The 9,936-nt window shown below is 42.6% G+C and overlaps 1 long non-coding RNA gene across 1 annotated transcript; it reads left to right on the top strand.

The window, feature by feature from the left end:
- The first annotated feature begins 5,059 nt into the window (after nt 1-5,059).
- Nucleotides 5,060-7,047, top strand: LOC145613431 (uncharacterized). Its single transcript, XR_014106948.1, has 2 exons — nt 5,060-6,335; nt 6,752-7,047. It is a non-coding gene; the product is annotated as an uncharacterized LOC145613431 (long non-coding RNA).
- Nucleotides 7,048-9,936: the final 2,889 nt, after the last annotated feature.

Here is a 9,936-nt window from a genome sequence, read left to right on the forward strand (position 1 = left end):
GCATCATCGCCCATCAAAGGGGCTCATTATCCCGATGGGCATCAGACACATCATCGCCCATCAAAGGAGATCATTAGCCCTATGGGGCTAAGATACATTATTACCCATCATAGGGGCTCATTATCCCTAAGGGGTGTCAGACACATCATCTCCCATCCAAGGGGCTCATTAGCCCAAAGGGGCATCAGACACATTGTCGCCTAACCAAGGGGCTCATTAGCCCTAAGGGGCGTTAGACGCATCATTACTTATCCAAGGGGCTAATTAATACTAAGGGGTGTTAGACACATCGTCGCCAATCCAAGGGGCCTATTACCCATAAGGGGCATCAGACACATCATCGCCCATCTAAGGGGCTCATTAGCCCTAAAGAGTGTCAGACTCATCATGGCCCATCCAATGGGCTTATTATCCCTACGGGGTGTCAGACACATCATCGCCCATCCAAGGGTCTCACTAGCCTTAAGTGGCATTAGCTATATCATCGCCCATCTAAGGGGCTCATTAGCCCTAAGTGGCATTAGACACATCATCGCCCTCAGGGGCTGAATTGCCCTAAGTGGCAACAAACACATCATCGCCCATCAAAGGGGCTCATTAGCACCAAGGGGCGTGAGACACATCATCGCCTATCAAAGGGGCTCATTTGCCCTAAAGGGTGTCAGACACATTGTCGCCCATCTAAGGGGCTCATTAGCCCTAAGGGGCGTCAGACACATCATTACCCATCCAAAGGGCTCATTAGCCCTGAGGGGTTTCATACACATCATCGCCAATCCAAGGGGGCCATTAGCGTTTAGGGGCATCAGACACATCATCGACCATCTAAGGGGCTCATTAGCCTTAAGGGGCATCAGACACATCATCGCCCATCCAAAGGGCTCATTAGCCTAAGGGGCATCAGACACATCATCGCCCATCTAAGCAGTTCATTAGTCCTAAGGGGAGTGACACACATCATTACCTATCCAAGGAGCTCATTAGCTTTAAGGGGTGTCAGACACATCATGGCCCATCCAAGGGGCTTATTAGCCCTAAGGGCTGTTTGACACATCATTACCCATTCAAGTGTCTTATTAGCCTTAAGAGGCGTCAGACACATCATCGCCCATCTGAGGGGCTCATTAGCTCTAGGGGTCGTGAGACACATAATCGCCCAACCAAGGGGCTCAATCGCACCAAGGGGCATCAGACACATCATCGCCCATCGAAGGGGGTCATTAGCCCTAGGGGCAAAAGACACATCATCGCCCATCAAAGGGGATCATTAGCCCTAAGGGGCGTGAGATAATCATTGCCCATCCAAGGGGCTCATTGCCTAAGGGGCGTCAGACACATACTCGCCCATCCAAGGGAATCAATTGCCCTAAGGGGCGTTAAACACAAAATCGCCCATCCAAGGGGCTCATTAGCTCTTAGGGGTGTAAGACACATCAAGGCCCATCCAAGGGGCACATTAGCCCTAAGGGGCGTAAGAATCATCATCGCCCGTCTAACGGGCTCATTTGCCCTAAGGCGTATTAGACACATCATCGCCCATCCAAGGGGCTCATTAGCCCTAAGGGGCGTGAGACATATCATCGCCCATCCAAGGGGCTCTTTACCCATAAGGGGCGTCAAACACATCATCGCCCATCTAAGGGGCTCATTAGTCCTAAGGGGCGTTAGACACATCATTACCCATCCTAGGGGCTCAATAGCCCTGAGGGGTGTCAGGCACATCATCGCCAGTCCAAGAGGCACATTAACCCTAAGGGGCATCGGACACATCATCGCCCATCAAAGGCGCTCATTAGCACTATGGGGCGTGAGACACATCGTCGCCCATCCAAGGGGCTCATTACCCATAAGGGCGTCAGACACATCATTACCCATCCAAGGGGCTCATTAGCCCTGAGAAGTGTCAGATATATCATCGCTAGTCCAAGGGGCACATTAGCTTTAAGGGGCATTAGACACATCATCGCCCATCAAAGGCGCTCATTAGCACTAAGGGGCATCAGATACATCATCGCTCATCTAAGGGGCTCATAAGCCCTAAGTGGCATCAGACACACATCATCGCCCATCCAAGGGGCTCAATTGCCCTAAGGGGCAACAAACACATCATTACCCGTCCAAGGCGCTCATTAGCACTAAGGGGTGTTAGACACATCATCGCAAATTCAAGGAGCCCATTAGCCTTAAATGGCATCAGACATATCATCGCCCATCTAAGGGCTCATTAGCCCTAAGGGGCATCAAACACATCATCGCCCATCTAAGGGGCTCATTAGCCCTAAGGGGCGTGAGAAACATCATCACCCAAATAAGGGGCTCATTAGCCCTAAGGGGCGTCAGACACATCATCGCCCATCTAAGCGGCTCAATATCCCTAAGGGGAGTGCCACACATCATTACCCATCCACGGGGCTCATTAGCTTTAAGGGGTGTCAGACACGTCATGGCCCATCCAAGGGGCTTATTATCCCTAAGGGGTGTCAGACACATCATTACCCATCCAAGGGTCTTATTAGCCTTAAGAGGCGTCAAACACATCATCGCCCATATAAGGGGCTCATTAGCTCTAAGGGTCGTGAGACACATCATTGCCCATCCAAGGGGCTCAATCGCACCAAGGGGCGTGAGACACATCGTCGCCTATCCAAGGGGCTCATTACCCATAAGGGGATTCAGAAACATCATCGCCCATCTAAGGGGCTCATTAGCACTAAAGGGCGTCAGACACATCATTACCGATCCAAGGGGCTCATTAGTCCTGAGGGGTGTCAGACATATCATCGCTTGTCCAAGGGGCACATTAGCCTTAAGGGGCATCAGACACATCATCGCCCATCAAAGGCACTCATTAGCACTAACAGGCGTGAGACACATCGTCGCCCATCAATCAAAAGGGCTCAACTGCCCAAAGGGGCGTTAGACACATAATAGCCCATCCAAGGGGCTCATTAGCCCTAAGGCGTGTAAGAAAAATCATCACCCATCCAAGGGGCTCATTAGCCCTAAGGGGCGTCAGACACGTCATCGCCCATCTAAGGGGCTCATTAGCTTTAAGGGGTGTCAGACACATCGTGGCCCATCCAAGGGGCTTATTAGCCCTATGGGGCGTCAGACACATCATTACCCCTTGTCCATGCCCCATTTAGCAAAGGGTATTGGGCTGTGGATGGTCGTCAGGTCTGTGGCCGGACGATGGATGAGGTTGCCAAACTTTTGGAACTTGTCACATTTTTTGACCATTTCCATTGCATCCGACTCCAGAGTCGGCCAGAAATAGAGCCGCCTGGCTTTGGCAGCTAAGGACCTGCCGCCTATATGGGAGGCGCTAAAACCCGCATGCAAATCTTTGAGGACTTCTTTACCCTTCTCTGGTGTAACACACTTCAACAGAGGTTTCAAAAAACCAGTCCTAAAGAGTTCTCCTTGTCTAAGCTCGAAGTTTGCCGCTCTCTTTTTTAGAACAGCCGCCTCCTATGGTGAATCAGGGAGCGCGCCGTCTGCAAGATAAGTACGGATGCTGTCCATCCAGGTTGAGCTTCGGTGGAGAATTCCAATGGGGTCTTCATTAGATACACTTCTCTTTTCCATGACCTCCCAAAAAACTTACCGAGGCGTTTCACAGGAGGCGGATGGTGCCAGTTTGGACAGAGCATCCGCCTGATTGTTTGAAGACCTGGGCACTTGACTTAGATGAAACTCCTCAAGTGTCCCGACTTCATTTTTGACCGCCTGCAAATATTTTATCATGTCCGGAGGAGTGGCCTCGTATGTTCCATTGAATTGGACTACGACCAGTTGGGAATCAGAGCAGACGTCAATTTTCTTTGCCCCTGCTGCCTTGCAATACCGAATGCCGGCTAGCAGGGACTACTAACCCTAATCAAATTAGAAATTTATAATACCTAAACTTACACTAAACTAGTTAGTGGCAAGTAAAGGGTCGAACCCAAAAGGACTAAGTGTATCAATTTGTGCTAATTAGACTACTAGGAAAGTTTGTGAGATAGAGAGAGGTTCAACTAAACACAACTAAGAACAAATAACTAAAACTAGGGAAAGTGGAATCCAATTACATCAATACATTAAATAACATCATACAATTAGATGATAATGACCTTGATTAGGAACAATCAACACATTTAACTCACTCTCGCACAATTAAGCATATTAATTATCCTACTAAACTAATTCACTCTCGTGCAACTAGCCTAGCAAAGGTATGGAAGAAATTAGGGCTCTCAACCAACTCACTCTCGCACAATCGATTGAAAGCACAATTAAGAACATAGAATCAATTAGCTAGAAAGATTCTAATACATAAAAGCATCATCCATACACAATAATCAAGAAACAATTCCATACTAATCACAATCAATCATTCAATTTATTAACATAACCTTCATCCATTTCCCTAGAACAAAATCTAAGCTAACATAATGAAGAAAGACATGGAAAACAAGGTAAAATAAGAATAAAAACAAGATTAAACAAATAAACTAATTAATCTACTCAAATCAATAAACAAAAAGCAAAAACTAAGAATTAAGCAAGAAATAAAGATGAGAGAAAGTTAGAAAATGCTCATTGAATAGATGAGAAGAAGTTCCACAAAGTTGCTTCTTCAACCTCTCAAAAACTCCATGGAAATCCAAGCTTTCTCTCTCTACACTACTCCTAACCCTAAGAGAGAGAAAATAAAGGCTAAACTAATCTAATCTATCTAAAAAAATGTTGATTGAAAAGTTATTAGAAAATAACCCAAAGAGGGTATTTATAATACAAGCTAAAATAACATAAAAGAAATTAAAAAAGAAATAAAACTAAACTAAAACAATTAAAATACTAAACTAAAAACCAAAAAAAAAAAACAAAACTAAAAATAAAATAAAATAAAATAAAATGAAAAGGAAAAGAAAAACCCCAAAACCTACTAAATTCCCCGCAAAACACGAAAAACAAATCAGACTCCCCAAACTCTTTTCACTTTCGAATTCCCCTGCTCCAATTCAAGCACTCATTCATGCATCATCACCATTCATACTCCATCATCATCAGCAATTATCACTTTGCAGCCGTTTGATTTTCATTAAAGTCACGTGAAAAGCTCGTGATTGACCCACAATTTCGCGCCCGCACAGTGGTCGCACAGCAAGTCGCGCAAAGCTACTGTATCATTCTGTTTTGGACTCCAATTGTGTACGCTTTCTGACAGGGTTGCGCGGCCGCGAGTAGCTGCTCTGTGAGTTTGGGTGTTGGGAAAATCGAACAGTTGTAATTGGTGAGTAATTGGGTTGGAGATTGGTAGTCGATTGTGGGTGAAGGGCTGGTGGTTGTCGAATTAATGCGGTGGTTGATTGTGGATGAAGGAGGCTGCGGTTTAGTGTGGTGGTGGTAGAACAGGGGAGAATTGCGTGGTTGTGGAGGCTGTTGGTGGTGATTTTGGTGGCGAAATGGGAGGTGAGGCTGGGTTGTTGTGAGGGAGTAGAGGGTAGGGCGTGGTTTAGGTGGTTTTGTGAATTGAGGTTGGTGGTTGCGTGGCTGTGGAGGCTGTTGGTGTTGTGGTGGGTTGCTGGGGCTGGTTTGGTTGGAGTTTGGTGATGTTGGTTGCGGGTGAGAGTGGTAAAGGTGGCTGAAATTGAGTGGCTGGTGAGTGTGGTAATGTGCGGCTGTTGTGGTTGATTGTGGTGGAGGTTGTAGGTGGAGCTGGTGGCTGGTGAGTGGTGATTTTGGTGGTAGGTTGCTGGTGACACTACTACAAAAACAAGAATAGGAAACGCAACATGTAGAACGGTTAGGTATGACATACGTTCTCTACAACTATATAGAACGGTCATCAATAGCACGCGTAGTGTAAAATACTAAATATAGAACGATTAGGAGCCTGGCCGTTCTCTATTCTTATTAACACTAAAAAATGAACTCCTCCAACACCTAAATACTTTCAGTTTTCACGTTGTATTTGTATTTTTGTAAATTTTTTGGATGAAGGGATTTTCTTTCCTATTACTTCATATAATAATAATCGTATAAAGGTGGTTAAATGGAGTGAATTGCGTTAATTTCGAAAATCCCACCCACCCATACTTTATCCCACTTTTAAAATGTAAAATTTAGGAAGTTACTTTATATTTTAGCAAACCTAACCCTACTCATTTCTTATTCTACCCGCCTCCTTTTTTATTTTACCTGATTCATTCTCTCATTCTTTCTCTCCTCACCGTAATGGAAAACTCCAATCATCCATGGCAGAAACAATTTCTTCGCTCCCAATACCTCCAATTGCAACTTTAGAGTATCGTTTTGTCGTCGGTATCATGGGAGATAGGAAAAATCGGGTAAATTTTGTTATAATTTGTTACATGAACAATTTAGCAATCTCGTAATTTTGTTAATGATTTGAATTTTGGGATTATTAAAGAAAATTATGAAGTGGGTATTAATTCTTTGGATTTTGGAATTACGATTTCAAAAAAGCATATATATATATATACTTTCTCTTAGCTTATGAGAATTTTAGATTACTATTAATATTTTGTAACTGTAGTTATGATTGTGTAAGTTCTTTAATCTACTTTTTTTTTAATTATTATTATTATTATTATTATTATGATTATTATTATTATTATTATTATCGTTTTTTGGTTGATTTTATTTCAGTATGAAACTATGAATGGCATGTTAGTAGTGTGAATTTGGTTTTTGTTTTGTTTTGTATTTGAAATTAAATTTGCTATGGTGTTGAATTGTACAGGTTTCATTCTCATATTAAATTCATCTCCAACTATTGAAAGTGTGAAGAAGACTTTCTGAAGCAGAGAAATATATGGTGAATGCGGCGGCAAGCGATGCAATCATGTTACATCATGTCATATACTTGTGAAATCATTGTTAATAAATTGTAACTTTATGAATTGGTAGTATCCTAGATTTGTTTTGTCATTGGCCTAGTGTTATACTTGTACCCTTGTACATATAGGACACAAGGGTATATTTTTACATAGAAAATATTGATTTTTTAACTAAATATTATAAATACAAGTTTTTTTTTCATCAGTAGAGTAATTATCCAAAAATGGTTATACACGAAAAATATAGTAGAAAATACTGGAATACAACATGTCGATGTACAACCTAGATATTTTAGCTATTTAATTTTTATTTTACAAAAAAATTAAGACTATAGAACTGTTGTCTTAGGTGACAATTCTATTTGCAACAATATTATAGAATGGTTTAGCAGCTCAACCGTTCTCTTTTCCTTCATTAATTTCTGATTTTAGGAAGGGAAAAGAGAACGGTTATGACTAAGGACCGCCCTTTATTGCTTAGCATACATAACGCTTATTTGAGGCGATCTATATACCTTATACATCGCTTAGCAGAAGAACGGTTGTAAGGCGTTCTATAAAGCCTATTTTAACAGTTCTCTAAGGTCTTTTTTGTAGTAGTGTGGTTGTTTGGTGATGGTATGAGTTGTGCTGCCAGGGGAGTTGGTTGATGTGAGGGATGCTTGGAGCATGTTGTTTGACTCAATTCTCGGACCTTGAACCCGATCGACCAAGGACTCGAAAACACCTACAACCAAAAACAACACGAGTGGATTTTTAAAAGATAAAATAAAATAAAATAAGATAAATAAAATAAAATAAGATAAGATAAATAAAGTAAAATAAAAAGCTAAAACTAAATAAATAATAAAATAAAATGAAATAACATAAAATAAAATACAACAAACTAAAAACTAAAAGAAAATAAATAAAATGAGAGAAACTAGGAATTATTAACTAAAAAAATGAAAATAAACTAAAAACTATTAAAAACTACTAAAATACTCAAATAAAGATAAAAGACGATAATAAGCAAATAATAGAAATAAAGGACATAATGGGCTAAATTATTGGAAAATAAGTCGGAAAACGACTCAATAAACACCCTAAAAGTGACATAAAAGTCACTTATCAACTGGTATAATGGCGGAGCCATGTACGAGGCCGATTGTATCACATGAGGGCTAGACTGAACCCGAGGGCTGCTTGTTGGGGTCTCATGTACAGATTGGGAATACCTCACACAGGTATTCTGGAAGCTATCATGGTAGGTCGACGTAGAGGCAGACTCTGATAGCTGGGTTACCTTCCGCTCAATGTAATGTCGAGCATCGGAGAATGTTTTCTTGCTACCATCCGGCTGTACGTGCCGAATGGCTTTTCTTGTACCCGTTTCTTGGAAGCGGAGTCTATAGAGGTCAAATTGGGGCCGAGCCTTCTCCTTGGGGGCAGGATGAAGAGTCGGTTGGCGGTCCCTGACCGACTTTTGTTTACCAGGCTGGGCTGGCTTCTTGGCCGACTGCTCCTTTCTAGGAGTAGGCAACTTCTTGTTGGCAAGCTGCTTGATTTCACCCCTGAGACTGCTCAGGAGTTTCATGAGTTCGTCTCGGGTGACTAGGGTTGATCCTGCTGCCTAGGAAGGATCACCCGGCCGCCCTGAGGGCTTCCTTGGCTGACTAGCAGTTTTGCTTGGCCCCGCCTGATAATGGTGACGCTCCCGCTTTTCATTACTGCGGATGCGTCTAGAGATGAGGGACCCGTTAGGATCCATATAGGTTTCGACATCAGCGTTGTCCCCTGAGTCATGGTCCGTCTGGACCACTATGTCTTCCGGAGGCCAATTAGTCTTAGGATTCGGTACAGGTTCTTGTGGAGCCATCCTAGAGGTACTCTCCTTACAGACGACGCCAAATGTTTTGGGTTTGTTTATCTCTCGGGAGAGTTACAACACTAAGACTGGATGCAACAAGGGGCGCCTGTACCTGCGAAGCAAACGGACCGCCTGTTGGTCGGTGGTCCGCCTCCAAAGATTAAGTTAGCAAAGTGTTCGGAGAAAAACGTGCGGAAATAAAGTTATTTGCTTGGGTTCCAAGCTCAGGCATACTGTTTCTTGACAGTGACAGTTCAGACAATGATTGGTATTCAATCAAGGTTAGGTCATAAAAGTTGTCCCAAAATTCTGATCCCCATAAATGAGGGGAATGCTCCCTATTTATAGGGCTCTAGGTATAAGTGCCCTTTCTAGGGTTTCGTGCCCTAAAAAAGGGCACGCCGTTTTTGCAAGGGCCCCTTGGGATTTGGGCCTTGAAAGCCACCATTCCCAGGTGGCCAAATCTGCCCACCACGTGTCATCACCTGGAGGGACCAAAGTGGCACCCCATCCAGTGACACATAGCTGGCTCGGATTGGGCAACTGTTTGGGTAAAAATACCCAAATCACTTCTCACATATGTTTCCATCACCATAGCCTTTGCAGACTCACTTTAGTATCACTTTCACACACTTCTTTCACGAATTCATAGCAATATCATCTTTCCCTTAGGAACCCTTTATCATGAAATCTTGTTTCCCTACCGCGCATGCTTCATCATCTTTCAAGAAAACATTCATTAAAAGAAACGTTGTATACTTGCTTAGCTTCCTTACCTTACCAATATTAATTGTTTCATGCATCGCATAATGTGCTTAGTACCATTTATATATCAAAGACTTGTAATCATAAAAATCATATCGTGCTTAGCTCCTTGACCTGAGCAACATTCATTATGGTTTACTCATCAATCACTTCATTTATATACGTGCTTAGCTTCCGGATCTAAGTGACGTTCAAGATTGCTTCTTTACACCATATATGATGCTTAGCTCAATGACCTAAGTTCATTCTTTTATTGTGTCACATGATGTAATCGTCCTTAGCCTCCTGGCCTAAGAACATGCACCATGCATACATTATTTTCAAGATAAGCAATTCAATTCATGCGATTCATTTTGTCTTGCTCAACGAGAAAGTTCTAAACTTCTTTCCTTTCCTTTTGCAGAAGTTCAAAAACTTTTACAAAATTTTCTCATCAAGGGAAGTTCGAAAATAAAAGTTCATTTTTCACGTCTT

The sequence above is a fragment of the Chenopodium album genome, chromosome 3 (assembly GCF_948465745.1).
Source record: "Chenopodium album chromosome 3, dcCheAlbu1.1, whole genome shotgun sequence".
Lineage (NCBI taxonomy): Eukaryota > Viridiplantae > Streptophyta > Magnoliopsida > Caryophyllales > Amaranthaceae > Chenopodium > Chenopodium album.